This window comes from Crocuta crocuta, unplaced genomic scaffold (assembly GCF_008692635.1).
Source record: "Crocuta crocuta isolate KB4526 unplaced genomic scaffold, BGI_CrCroc_1.0 scaffold11, whole genome shotgun sequence".
Lineage (NCBI taxonomy): Eukaryota > Metazoa > Chordata > Mammalia > Carnivora > Hyaenidae > Crocuta > Crocuta crocuta.
The window spans coordinates 4,379,584-4,393,475 of NW_027528624.1; the positions used below are offsets into that span (position 1 = coordinate 4,379,584).

Genomic DNA, 13,892 nt, shown 5'->3' on the forward strand with positions numbered 1-13,892 from the left:
CTAGACAGACCAAGAAAAACAGAAGATGCAAAGTCCTAAAGTCAGGAATAAAAGAGGGAGCATTGCTCTCAACCCTACAGAAATAAAAGATTCCAAGGGAATGCCATTAGATGAGCACTGATGCAGATAAATTCTAAGAGATACTGTTATGCTGATACCAAACCAGAGACATCACAAGAAAACCACAGACCACTATCTCTCATGGATATAGGCAAAACAATTTTAAACAAAACAAAAAGCTAGCAAACTGAATCCAGCAACAGGATTATAAAAAAAAAAAAAGGATTATACACTATTACCAAGTGGGATTTATGTCACGAATGCAAGGTTGTTTTAACATTAAAAAGATCCATTAATATGTACTGCCATCAGCCCCATCTCATGTTGTTTTGTTTCATTTATCATTTGGTGTTTCCAGGTAGTACAACTTTGTGTTTACAGGACGTCCCGAATGCCTTGAACTGGCTGCTGGTATCTGTATGGCACCTGCAGTTCAGACAGTGGAGCTCTTCCAAGTTCATTATTTTTATGTGCACCTTCATGTAAACAGAGCCTTGGTCCATGCAGCAGAGTTGTTTTGTTCTCTTTTCTGTTTTTAAAATTTTTTAATGTTTATTTTTGAAAGAGAGAGACAGACAGACAGCAAGACAGAATGTGAGCAGGGGAGGGGGAGAGAGAGAGGAGGCGCAGAATCTGAAGCAGGTTCCAGGCTCTGAGCTGTCAGCACTGAGCCCAATACGGGGCTCAAACCCACAAGACGTGAAATCATGACCTGAACCAAAGTCAGATGCTTAACTGACTAAGCCACCCAGGCTCCCCTTTCTCTTTTCTTTAAAGCTAGCTTCATCTTGTTCTGAATCGAGAGGAAAAGATGAAGAAGATGTTCATTTCCTCAAGAGCCAAGCAGGAAGAAGAACCCCGTCTGTTCTCCGAGGCCAGTCAGCATTCAGCCGCAGCAAGGACTCAGCTCTTGCAGTAGAAGACCATCATTTGCCAGATGAGAACAGGCCTCTGAAGCTTGAAGTATGAAAGCTGAGACTCTGGCATAGCTTCCTAGGGCCGTGGTGACACAGTGCCACAAACTGAGTGGCTTACGCGGCAGATGTCTATTGGCTCCCAGTTCTGGAAGCCAGAATTCTGAGATTGAGGTGCCCGCAGGGTGGTTCCTCCCGAGGCTGCTCCTTGGCTGGCACATGGCCATCAGTCCCTTCCCAGTGTCGTCACGCTGCCTGCTTTTGCATCCAAATTTCCCCTTGTCATAAGGACACCAGTCGTGGTGGATCAGGACCCTATTTCTGAACAAGGCCACATTCACAGGCACTGGGCATCAGGATTTCACCAACTGGGGGACATAGTTCCACCCATAACAGGCTCTCCTTGAAGAGGATGCCCGATGTGTGGAGACGGGGTGATGGACTTAGATTCCCCTCTGGATATTTTCTAAACCTGCCACTGACTGTTGAACACGAGTCAGGAGGTCTGAGTCTTGGCTTGGCTCTGTTGCTACAATCCTGGAAATCAGGTCTGTACACCTCAGAATGATCTCAGACCCCTCCTGGCTTTAAAACCGAGACCACAGAGCAAGAGGGGGTTTGTAAGTCTGAAGGGGGTGGCCCGGTAATGGCCTTCCCAGCAGCGGTGACTACAGTCTTCTCCGTGTCACCTGAGCTGCCTGAACTTTATGAAGTTCAGGTTGGGAAAGGGGTGTGTGTGTGTGTGTGTGTGTGTGGCATGTGTATGGTATGTGTGTGTGTGGTGTGCACGGGATGTGATGTGGGTGCTGCATGGACGTGTGTGCAGTGGGGTGAGGAAGGACGTGTGGGGTGTGGGCAGAGGACTCAAGCTCCCACCCAGCCCTCTACCGTGGGAAGCCAGTTTGCTGGGGGCTGTTGGGACAGAGGTAAGGTGACCAGAGTGTCCTGCCTTCAGCACTGAACACCCAGTGACCTGGGAAACCCTTTGGTCCCAGGAGTGTCAAACTGTTGGTCACCCTAGAGGTGCGGCTGCGGCTGAAGCCTGAGGACGCAAGGCCTGAGGCTCTGCGGCCGCACAGACCACCCGGAGAAGCATGTGCACTTGTGGGGTGGCGGCGTCAGAGTCCTGGGCAGAGGGGACGGAAGGCGCGCGCGCTCTTGAACTTCTCCACTCAGGATCCGTGGTTCTCCCTCCTTTGTCCAGCTTTCTCTGTCCCTTGCTCTTCCGGCGTCAACACCTGCCCTCCCTCCCCATGGAATAAAGACAGGCTGGTTGCCCTGGGGCCATGGCTCCCAGAGGCGAGCCCCGCAAGGCAAGTTCCTTTCTAAAATAACTACTATTTAGGGAGCACTGCCTTTCCTATCCCAAAATGACACTCCTTGGTAATACTTTGCATGCTTCCATAACTTAAAAAACAAAAACATAAGTGTAATCAGAACAAGCAAAGAAAGAAATGTAGAAATAGTATGTGTTTCAACCCGCAGATGCTCTGACAAGTCACTAAAAGGAACTGTGCCGGGGGGCGCCTGAGTGGCTCAGTCTGTTAAGTGTCTGACTTTGGCTCAGGTCATGATCTCAGGGTTCATGTGTTCAAGCCCCTGGAGCCTGCTTCGGATTCTTCATCTCTCTCTGCCCCTCCCCCCACTCATTCTCTCTCTCTCTCTCTCTCTCTCTCTCTCTCAACTTTTAACAAACATTTGGGAAAAAAAAGAAAGGAAATGTGCCAGGGGCAAGATTTTCAGAAGCCACTGCTTTCGACCCCTCTGCAGGCATTCGCGGAGTGGGGGCGCCTGCACTGTTACCCACAAAAGGCCACTCTCTGCAGGCTGCCCCACCCCCGCCCCTTGCTCAGGGCATTGCCCTGCCCATTTCGACGTTTCTATGCCAGGGCTCCTGCCACAACCCCCTTCCTCCTCTGCCCCTTAAGTTCTCGAGTTTTGTGCCATTTAGTCCACGTCCTGGAAATCAGGATAGAGACCTTTGTTCTGTATGTTCAAGGCGAAAGCAGCCTGGTGGCCTTTGTGTAGCCTGATGGCCCCTGGACGGCCCCTTCACATGCCTGGAACTGGCCAACTTGACATTTACGCTAACTTGGCAATTTATGGCAAATTGTGGATCTAATTTGAGCAGCTTGGTTTGCTGTGCAGGAAGTGGCTTGCTCCGGTGGCAGGCTGGTCCCCGTCTGGGAGCAGAGCTCTGAAGGTAGAAGCAGGCCCTGTGGTGAGCCAGAGCCCCAGGGGTATGCGCACAGAAGTGGGGGGGGAGCGTGTGTTGGGGGGGGTGCTGTCCTACTGCCTTTGTCTCCTAGGGAGTGAGGGAAACAAACGGAGCTTGGAAAAAATACCAAAACCTGGGGACAGCTGTGCTCTTTCAATTCCTTTCAATACACCCACATGGCTCAGAAAGTGCCCTTCAGCTATTCGTAGGTCAGTGCTCTTAACAAAGTCATGTTGATTTGCAGTCACCAAGCCCCATGAGGACTTGAAGAAGGCTTATGTGTGTATGGGAAGGTGATTACCGCATTCCCCAGTTTATCTGTCCCGCATTTCTTTTTTTTTTTCTTTTTTTTATTTCTAGGAGAGAGAGAGAGACAGCGTGAACAGGGGAGGGTCAGAGAGAGAGGGAGATACAGACTCTGAAACAGGCTCCAGGCTCTGAACTGGCAGTCAGCACAGAGCCCAACGCGGGGCTCGAACCCACGAACCGTGAGATCATGACCTAAGCGAAAGTCGGACGCTCAACCGACTAAGCCACCCAGGTGCCCCTCTGTCCCGCATTTCTGACGTGCAACCCCATGGTCTTGGGTGAAGAGACCCCTCAAGTTCGATTCAAGCCAACAAAGATAACTTAAAGGTCAGTTTGGAAAGGGCAAGCACACGGACGGCTCAGTGGTGAACGACTCGAGAAGCTGCAGCCCTGGCATTCTCACGGCGGTCCATCCTCAGCTTCCTGCGGGGTGAAACGCAGTATCAAACACTGTTGCTTCAGGTTGCAATGGGAATGATGACTTTGCTGTGGTTCTCGATGTCGAGAGCAATGTCAGGGACACTTCCAGGCATGAACTGTCACTTTATAGAGATGTGGTACAACAGCCTTTGAGACTATTGATCGCGAGTATTAATTTCAGCCAAAAAGAAGGAATTTATTACAAAGATACAGAGATAATTTACAGAATCAAAGGGCAAACATGCAGCTGGACCTCAGGAAGGAGCCGGAACCGATTCAGCATTGATTTCATGGGTTTGTCATTCTGTTCTCTTACCGGTGCCCCAAACCACTGGTTTACTGCACAGTGGACTCCTTTAGAAAGCTTTAACAATGACTGATGCCTAAGCCCTACTTTGGGTTCTGATTGAAATGGTTTGGGGTTCAGCTTGGGTATTGGGCCTTTTAAAAGCTCTCAAGTGATTCTGACTTCAACAAATTTTGCGACTCACTGTCCTAAACTAATTTGTTCCTCTGCCCTTTCGTCCTGGCTGCCTAGGAGCTCCCAGGCTTTGACCAATACCCATACTCTCTTCTCTGTGCTTATGCTGCTCATTTGCAGAAAGAAATCACCACCAGGCAGGCATTCGTAGAAGTCACATTTTATTTTAGAAGTCATCATTAATATGAGATCAAAGACGTCAGCTGGGGCCTCCATGAAGCCCCAGAATCCTGTTAGATTTTCCCAGGACTCTCATTTCCCCAGTCTTCGCAACAATAGCGTCAAGCCTCTTCCACCTCTTTGTACTGGATCAAGTTGACAAGTCCCCAGAGCCCCTGGGCCCTGCCCCCATCTTCCTACCCACCACGGTCCATGCCTTGCTTCTGCACCTGAGTTGTTCCAGTAAAGGTTCACATAGTTCCTGACCTCTGCCACCTGTGTCCCGCTGTGGGGGAGGCTCATTCACCCCACATCGACTGGACTGGTGCCCACAGGCCCTGACTCCCCAGTGCCTGCTTGCAGGGCCCGTAATACAACCTAGATGTGCAGGTCAGACTCCGGCCCGCAGAAGCCAGAAGGCAGGACAGAACCCACAGATTGTTTCCAGACACGATCATTTCCGGTGATCTTTCTGGAGCTATCCTGCAAGACCGAGCGACCGGATACGTTGGCAGTGAAGCCTGGGACAGCTTGCACTCCCTCGAGTTTCCTCTCCTGAGCCCCCGCCTCCATCTTCTCTCGATGCTTCTCTGGGGCGGCACCTGTTTCCCTATAAAGTTAACATGGAAACGTTTGCCTCAGACTCTGTTTTCAAGGGCAGCAAGCTGAGATGTTCCTGAATGTGAAGACAGTTTCGCCCCGTAACCCGTAGAAGAAATACAGGCTGGGAGTAGCGTGGCCAGCTGTCCTGGTTTGCCTGGGGCCACAGGACCCTGGGACTCAGGCTTTCAGCACTAAAATTAGGAAAGTCACAGGAAAATCAGGACCGGCCAGTTGCCCTCACAGAAGGGGGTGCACACTCAGCCTCCCACCTCTGAACAACACGCTTGTTGCTCATGTGGCCCCTGCCCTTTCCTTCTGTGGGAGAGTACCCTCCGCCCCATCCTCTAAACCATGAGAAGACACGCCAGCATATTGCCAGTCATCTGACAAATCCAGCTGTCCTTCGTTCAGTATGTACGTTGGGTGTCTTTCCATAAAGGGCAGCACAGGAAGTTGCAGGCAATGGTAGTGGAGCGGTACTTGTTTGGCAAAAGGGAGGTGTATGCAGAATGACCTTCAAAGGCTGAAGAAGAAGGCTGACAAGGCCAGCTTGAGGAGAAGTGGTTTGTTAAGGGGACTTACGGACAGAAGCATATCTTGAGCATCCTAAGACAGGAGATCTCTGTGCCCCCACCTCCTTAAGACCTGCTTCTGTAGCCCCAGAGGCTGGGAGTACGTGTGGGGGGACCAGCCAGGAGGACTTGAGAGCAGCTGTGTGTCGTGGCCGTATCTCCAGGCCAGATGAAGGACGTTACCCCTTGGGCTGTAGTTAAGGGTGTGGTTAAACAAAAGGAAAGAGATGGGGGTGGGTGCTGTGCTCAACATTTCAGGTCACAGACCGGTCATCATGGCAGATTTGTTCAAGATGGCGTTAGTCTGGTTCATGCAGTGTCCCTCAAATGCTGAGAACAAAATAAAAGATGTTTCAGTCAAATAAATTGAGAGTGATACTTAAAAAAATCCTAAATTACCACAGGCAGAGAGTGTGAAGGGTATTGGTATGCTGGACACTAATTCCTGGTGAGTGGAAGCGGGGGTGGGGTGGGGGGTGTGAGCAAGGGCTGTGCCCCACGAGGGTGTGTGAAAGCCAGGGGTGGGCGCAGGCGGGGTTCCTGCTTCCACTCACTACACTTCATTATTGCAAGTACCAGAAACCAGTGGGCACCAGGAAAAAAGGGCATTTGCTTCACTGGTGCTAAGAGGACAGAATGAGACCGTTTGTGTAAACTCCTTAGCACAGTAGTCCACCTTATAGTGATTCTGGGAGTTCCGTGCACTTGCCTTACCTTTGCAGACGAGAACAGAGAGGAAGCAAATATTACGTAGCAAGACTATGGAAACCAGTCTTCAAAGATGGTACCCGAGGGAACCCCTCCTCCCAGGATGCATGCTCTTTTGTTGTCTCTTCCCCGTGGATCCAGGCTGGCTCCGACTGGCTTTTAACCAACAGAATGCGGTGGTAGTGATGCTGGGCGATGCCCGAGGCCAGGTCGTAGGAAGCCCTGCAGCTTCTTTGGTGTCTCGGAGCCCCCTTTGAAGGGAAATCAGCCTCATGGTTGGCGTCTGACTTCTCAGAGACCGGTGAGGAAGCCCAGGCCAGCCGTGTGGTGAAGCCGCGTGGGAAAGACTGCCGGGCTGGTCCCCTGCTTTCCAGCCATCCCAGCTTAGGCACCAGACATGTGAGAGGATGCATTTTGGATGTCCAGCACAGTCAAGCCTTCACATGACTGCAGCTCAGATGTCATCTGTCTGCACTCACAAGGGAGACACCCCCAGCAAGAGCCACTCCACTGAGCTTGTCAACACACAGGACCTTGAGAGATAGTAAACTACTGTTTTAAGCCACTGTAGTAGATGCCATCTAAAATGGCTCCCAGTGACCCCCACCTCCAGATTCACTCCCTTGCATGATCCCCACCTCTTGAGAGTTGGATGGACCTGTTATTGGCTTCTAAAGAAAAGAATAGAGTAAAAACATTGGGATGTCACCCATGAGATCAGGTAACTTGAATCTTACCCTCACTCTCCGGTTTTTCTCACTTACTCCCTCGGATGAAGCAACACTGCCTTGACAGAAGCTGCCCCGGGGAAAGTCCCAAAGGGCAAGGAACTGGCCCCCAACCAACAGCCCATGAGGCACTAGATCCTGACAACAACCACAAGCAATAGCTTGGAGGTGGACCCTTCCCCAGGCTAGGCTTGAGGATAACTTCAGTCCCAGATGACAAAGCGCCTATAGCCCGAACAAGAGCCTGAGCCAAAGGACCCAGTTAATTGAGCCCAGATTCCTGACCACAGAAACCACAAGATAATACATGTTGTTGTTTCAGGGCCCAAAGTTCTGAGGTAACTTGTTCTGGAGCAACAGATAAGTCCTGTAGCTACTACATGTTGGGGTAGTTTGTCACGCAGCAATAGATAATGTGAACAAGTACAGTGATAAGAACGCAAAAACAGTCTTATGCTGTCAGTAACCACCAAGCTGAAAGTCTGTGTTCTGGAATTACTAAATTTGATTAGAAGATAAAGCTTTGGAACCAATAAGAGGTTGACCTTTGCTTCTCCTGATCATTTCTCAGGAGTCAAGAAGACAGTGAAACGTAAGCTCCCATGTTTTGTGCAACAAGTGGGCCAGAAAGCATAAGCCCTCCTGCAAATGACTGGAGAAGGTCATGGGGAAGGCAGCCTGGTGAGAGAACTGAGCCCTGAGGGAAATACCTTCATTCTGCTCTGCTCGGAGCGGGGATGAGTCAGCCGGCGATGGATATCCAGGAGTTGTTGAAACCCAGGCCAAGAGAGGTCGCTAATGTCAACTGGCATTAACTATAACCAAGCTCAAAGGAGAGTCAAGACTGAGATTTTCCTGCCTCAGAACAAAAAATAGGCAATTAGAGTTGTTGGTACTGAATTCCTCTATATTCTCCACATTGAATATGTAGGTCAGTTTCTCTTTTTAGGAAGTCTTCCATTTAGGGGTGTTAGGGACTGAATGTGTGTGTGTCACCCTCCGCCTGCCCCCAGGCAGCTCCTGTTCATATGTTGAAGCCTTAACCCTCCCACTGTGGCTGAATCTGGAGTAAGGAAGTAATTAGGTTTTAACAGGTCATAAGGGAGGGGCCCTGATCTGACAGGATTGGCATCCTTATTAGAAGAGCTACCAGACAGGGGCGCCTGGGTGGCTTAGTCAGTTAAGCGTCCAACTTTCGCTTAGGTCATGATCTCGCGGTTCGTGGGTTCGAGTCCCGCGTCGGGCTCTGTGCTGACTGCCAGCTCAGAGCCTGGAGCCTGTTTCAGTCTGTGACTCCCTCTCTCTCTGACCCTCCCCTGCTCACGCTGTCTCTCTCTCTCTCTCTCCCCTAGAAATAAATAAAACATTAAAAAAAAAAAAAAAGAAGAAGAGCTACCAGACAGCTCCTGCTCTCTACTGTCTCACACAGGCTTCAAGAAAGGCTGTGTGAGGACATAGCCAGAAGGTGGTGTTTCCAAGCCAGGAAGAGAGTCCTTACCAGAAACTCAACCAGAGTTTCTCAACCAGAACCTTGATCTTGGACTTGTAGCCTCTAGAATGAGAGAAAAAACTTACCGTGTAAACCATTCAGTAACTGTGTGAGTTATTCATATTTTGTTACAACAGCCCGAGGAACTAACACAATGGGTTATAGAGAATTGGAATCAGCCATTTCTGTTTCCTTCCTATTTAACTCAGGGCCCCACTAGACCATGAGTACTTGATGTCAGCCGTTACTGATGATGATGATGAAGATGATGATGATGATGATGATGATTTTGAGAAAGAGAGACAGAGAGAAAGAGGGAGAGCATATAAGGGGAAGGGCCGGCAGGAGAGGGAGAGAGAATCTCAAATAGGCTCCATGTCCAGCCAGCATGGAGTCCTATGAGGGGCTTCATCTCACGATGGTGAGGTCATGACCAGAGCTGAAATCAGGAATTGGGAGGCTTAACTGACTGAGCCACCCAGGTGCCCCATTACTGATTATTATTAATAAGATAGGTAGGGAGATCACTGCAGTGTGTCTATAAAATGTTGGGCAAATGTTGTTAAATTAGGAAGTGAATTTGAGTGCTTGGAATAGACAACGAATTTCCTAGGGTATCAAACATACTTGCAGATGAGCCCCTTAAGTTGTTGCCATTAGCCTTGAAAAATAGCAGTGAGTGGGTGTCAGCCAACTACAGACTTGTGGACTTGACTTTTGTCCAATTCTAGAGGAAATAACTTTAACAGATGGCTTTTTGGCCCTTAGAAAAGGAAATGGACATTAGGTATGAGTAGGGGTTTTTCTAAGAATACACAGTATCAGAATCTAATTTCTGACATTTTGATCCTTTTTGGGTTTTTTCCCCATTTCCAAAGGCTTTATTGGTAAATATGTTTTAGAAAAGAAAGATTGATTCTATTACTTCCAAGTCAGTGGAATGAAGAGTTGCATCCAGGGACACATCACGTGGTGCCAGAGGAGCACCTTCTTGATTCATAGATGTAGTCAAAAGCACAAGACTTGTAGCCAGCCAGTTCTTTAGGCTTAAACCACAGGCTGATGTCTTTCTCCTCACTTAAAAAAAAAGATTTATTGGGGCTCCCGGGTGGCTCAGTCAGTTAAGCATCCGACTTCAGCTCAGGTCACGATCTCATGGTTTGTGGGTTTGAGCCCCACATCGGGCTCTGTGCTCACAGCTCAGAGCCTGGAGCCTGCTTCAGATTTTGTGTCTCCCTCTCTCTCTGCCTCTTCCCCACTCATGCTCTGTTTCTCTCTGTCTCAGAAACAAATAAACATTTAAAAAATTTTTAAAAAGATGTATTTATTTTGAGAGAGAGTGCATGTGCACAAGCAGCAGAGAGGCAGAGAGAGGGAGAGAGAATCCCGAGCAGGCCCCAGCTGTCAGTGCAGAGCTGGAAGGAGGGCTCCGTCCCAAGAACGGACTGAGGCCCCCAGGCGCCCCTCTCTGCACTTTTTACTGAATCACCACCACGAATGAGCTTCCTGCCAACTTGAAGGAAGAAGTCCCCACGAATGGTGTCTGGCTTAGAATCTGCTGGGTTGGTCTCCCCAAGCATCGCTAGCCCTGACTTCACCACATTCCAGCCCTCCCAGACCATGGCCCCAGCCAGGCCGACTTCATGTACTTCACCAGCCCAGGGAGGAAGGGGTGACCCTCAGGTCAATGTCATGCTGCTTCAGGAGTCCTCAGAGGCCTGTAGGAGCTTCGTGGCCGTGAGGCGAAACCCCTTCGGCCTTAAGCGCTTGATGATCTTGCCCACCAGGCCGCGCTGCACACCTTCGGGCTTGATGGTGATGAACTTGAGCTCCTGCTCAGCCTTGGCTGGGAAGCTGGCTTGGTGGCCGGTGGGAGGCTGACTTGGAGCAGCGGGGCCAGGAGCCACTCAGGAGGAGGGCCCCATGATGGCCATACCCCAGAGGCCCGGCCCTATTTTGGCTCTTTTTGAAACAAAGCAGAGGTGCACTCACTACCGACAGGTCCAATCCCCTAGTTAAATGGGACTGCTGAGGGGTGCTGTGAAAGCATCATATATATGGACTTTAGAAGGCTTTTAAAAATAAGAACAACATTGTTAAATGTGGGCTGAGCATCTCTGAGGGTAGAGAGATGATGGATACTGATGGCCTGTTTGCTTCGGGTCTGTGCTAGTTGCTCTCACCCTGTCACATTCTTCAATGCTTGGGACACTCACACTGGAGGAGCACGGGCTTGGGGTCAGGTCGTCCTAGGTTCTGATCAGTAGTGCCTGAGAAAAGCAGTCAGCCTCTTGAAGGCCTCAGAAAAGCAGTCAACCTCAGATAGGCCTCCTCTCTGTGAAATGAGGATAGTGACTGTGGAAAACTCATCAAGTTGTGAAGAGAAGTCTTTGGCTCAGGCCCTAGGCTTTGCAGGGGATCGGTCACTGCCCGTCCTTCCTACATCACCGGATAGCATGACCCTGCGCGGAGAGCCCAGGAGGCCTTACGAGAACTCAGTAATGAACTGAATGGGTGAAAGCTGCCAGAATAGCAACTCATTCTCAGGCCGATACAGACCTCATCTGAAACGCATTCCATTCTGAGCTCAGAGAGGAAATTTGCTAAATAGAGGCACGCCCAGAGGAGGGGCCTGGAGGTGAACTGGGAGAATCAGCTGCGAGCGATGCTTGATGGGTTAGCCAAACTCTCTTGGAGCCCCAGGATGTGTTGGGTACCTTTCCTCTCATCACATACACTATCACTGCACGCTTCTATTTCCTTTTCCATCCATCACAGTTGTAACTGCGCTATTATTTGGTCATCGTTTGCCGGCTGTGTCCTTCAGCAGAAGATAAGTCCCAGGAGGACAAGGCTTGTCCATGTACCCGAGTGGTGTTTCCAGAGCTTAGGGAAGTGCACAGCACACAGTGAGCCCTCGGTTAGTGCTGGGGGAACACATACATGAGAAAAAGAGGGGATCTAGGTGATGCTGGACAGCAGATGAAGGGAGGAGAAGTTGACGTTACTGGGAGGGAGTTTTGAGTCAAAGATAGCAACTCTTTTTTTTTGTAATGTTTATTCTAGAGAGAGAGCGAGCGAGCAGGGGAGAGGCAGAGAGAGGGAGGCAGAGGATCTCAAGCATGCTTTGTGCTATCAGCACAGAGCCCAATTTGGGGCTCAAACTTACAAACCGTGACATCATGACCTGAGCCAAAGTCAGACACTTAACCGACTCAGCCACCCAGGTGCCCGGATTTCAACTCTTTTTGAAACCTGGTGCCATATGAAAACAGGAAGGGGTCAGTGCGGACGTCTCAGGAGAGGCCAGGCAGCAGGCACAGTCTCTGAAGCAGGCATTTCTACACCAGACAAAACTGCCTCCGACTGGAGGTGAAAACCGGCTGTCCCTGAGCAAAGCAGCCAGCAAATGTTTTGTTTAGTCCTCTTGAAGTTCAAAGTATTGTTTAGTTTCCAATACCTTAGAATTGGAAGGTGTCACATGAAAAGTTGTATTTGAAGTTGTCTTTCATTTATTTTTTTATTTTTTGAGAGAGAGAATGAGAGGGAAAGAGAGAGAATGAGGGGCAGAGGGAGAGAGAGAATCTTAAGCAGACTCCATACCGATATAGGTCTCAATCGACAACCGTGGGATCACCACCTGAGCCAAAATCTAGAGTCAGACGCTTAACTAACAGAGCCACCCAGGTGCCCTGAAGTTAGAGTCTTTCGAGGGCTGAGTGTGGCCCCTGTAGACAATGCACGCTCAGGTGCTCAGCACCTCCCCGGCCTGCGCCCGTTACCCGCCCGTCCTCAAGCACTGGTGTTTATGTTCCCTGGTCGTGCCGTCATGAACACCCCCTTTCCTCCACGTGTCTATGGAAAGAATTCGAGGGATAATCTTTTGCTATCATTCTTTAAAAGTTGTGGTTGAGGATTCAGATCGGTAATGGGATTTATCATCATGACTCGTATTCAGTCTGTTTCTTTGCCTGGTGCCCCCCTTCCCTCCAACTTCTTAAGCCCTTCCCATCTTGAGATCAGCCCAAACACTGAACATTTGCTTTCCTCTCCCTGCCAACCCCACCTCGGATGAGTCTGGTGCCCTTCCTCAGGGCCACTGTCACAATCTGTGCTCGTCACACTTAGTTTTGGTAACTTACTTTGCCTTAAAGTTTGCTGAGGGCAGGAACTGAATCCTATCCGTGTTCTCTTCCTGCCAATACCATGCTTGTTGGCAGCTTAGTAAATGAACAAGGAAACATTAGGAGGAAAGCTTGAGTCTTTGATATTTTTCATTCAGATTGACTTTAACCCCATAGCAATAAGGGGACATTTTGACAAATGTTCCAAAGAGAATCTTGGAAATAGCCAAAACTGTGGCTCTTTTAAGTTTATTTTGAGAGAGAGAGAGAGAGAGAGAGAAGTAGGGAGGGGCCTAGAGAAAGAAGGGAGGGAGAAAGAGACACCCAAGCAGGCTTCACGCTCAGCGCAGAGCCCTACGTAGGGCTCCATCTTCCCTCGGCGAGATCAGAACCTGAGCTTGAGATCAAGAGTCGGACACTTAACCGACCGAGCCACCCACCTGCCCCTCCTCTGATCTTGATTACAGAAGTTTGGGACTCGGAGTCAAGGTCTTAAATCAAGAAAGTGCTTTTGCTCAGCTGATCCTCTTCACACCGTGGAAAGAACGGCCACAGGATTGCCCCCCCGCCCGGGGCCCCGACACCTGCCCCGACACCTGCCCCCACACCTGCCCCCACTGCAGCACCCTTGCAGACCCGGATGTGCTCCCTCAGTTCTGTTTCCAGCTCGGTGGGGTGTGGAGTCCACACCCGTTAGCTTCTTCAGGGACAGTGTCTGCAGGCTATGGTAGCTCTAATCTAGAAAAGGGTTGCAGAAACTACCAGAAAGAGCCTGGAAAGCTCTCCTGGCATCACCTGGAGGTGTCAGAGGTTTGCTGTGGCTTTTAAGCTCTTTGCGTTACAAACCTCTTTGGGAATTTGCAAAGTTATGGATCCTCTCCCGCAGAAGCATGCAGACACTCCGTGTCTTTCGCACAACCGTAGGGCATTCGTGGGCGCCCCGCCCCCACAGTCCACTCCGGGGCCCCGAGGAAGACGCCCTGGAAGCCAGAGGGCGAACGTATTAATGTGCTACCTAGACGGAGGCCGGCTCGGGGCCGCCGCGGTGCTCTCGGGGTGCGGGGTGCAGGAGAGGCAGGGGCGCCGTGGGACTCCGGCCTCTGCGGG

At 50.2% G+C, this 13,892-nt stretch overlaps 1 pseudogene; it reads right to left on the reverse strand.

Annotated features, from left to right (window-relative positions):
• Positions 1-9,626: 9,626 nt before the first annotated feature.
• On the reverse strand, positions 9,627-12,262 carry LOC144224206 (nucleoside diphosphate kinase B pseudogene; annotated as a pseudogene).
• Positions 12,263-13,892: the final 1,630 nt, after the last annotated feature.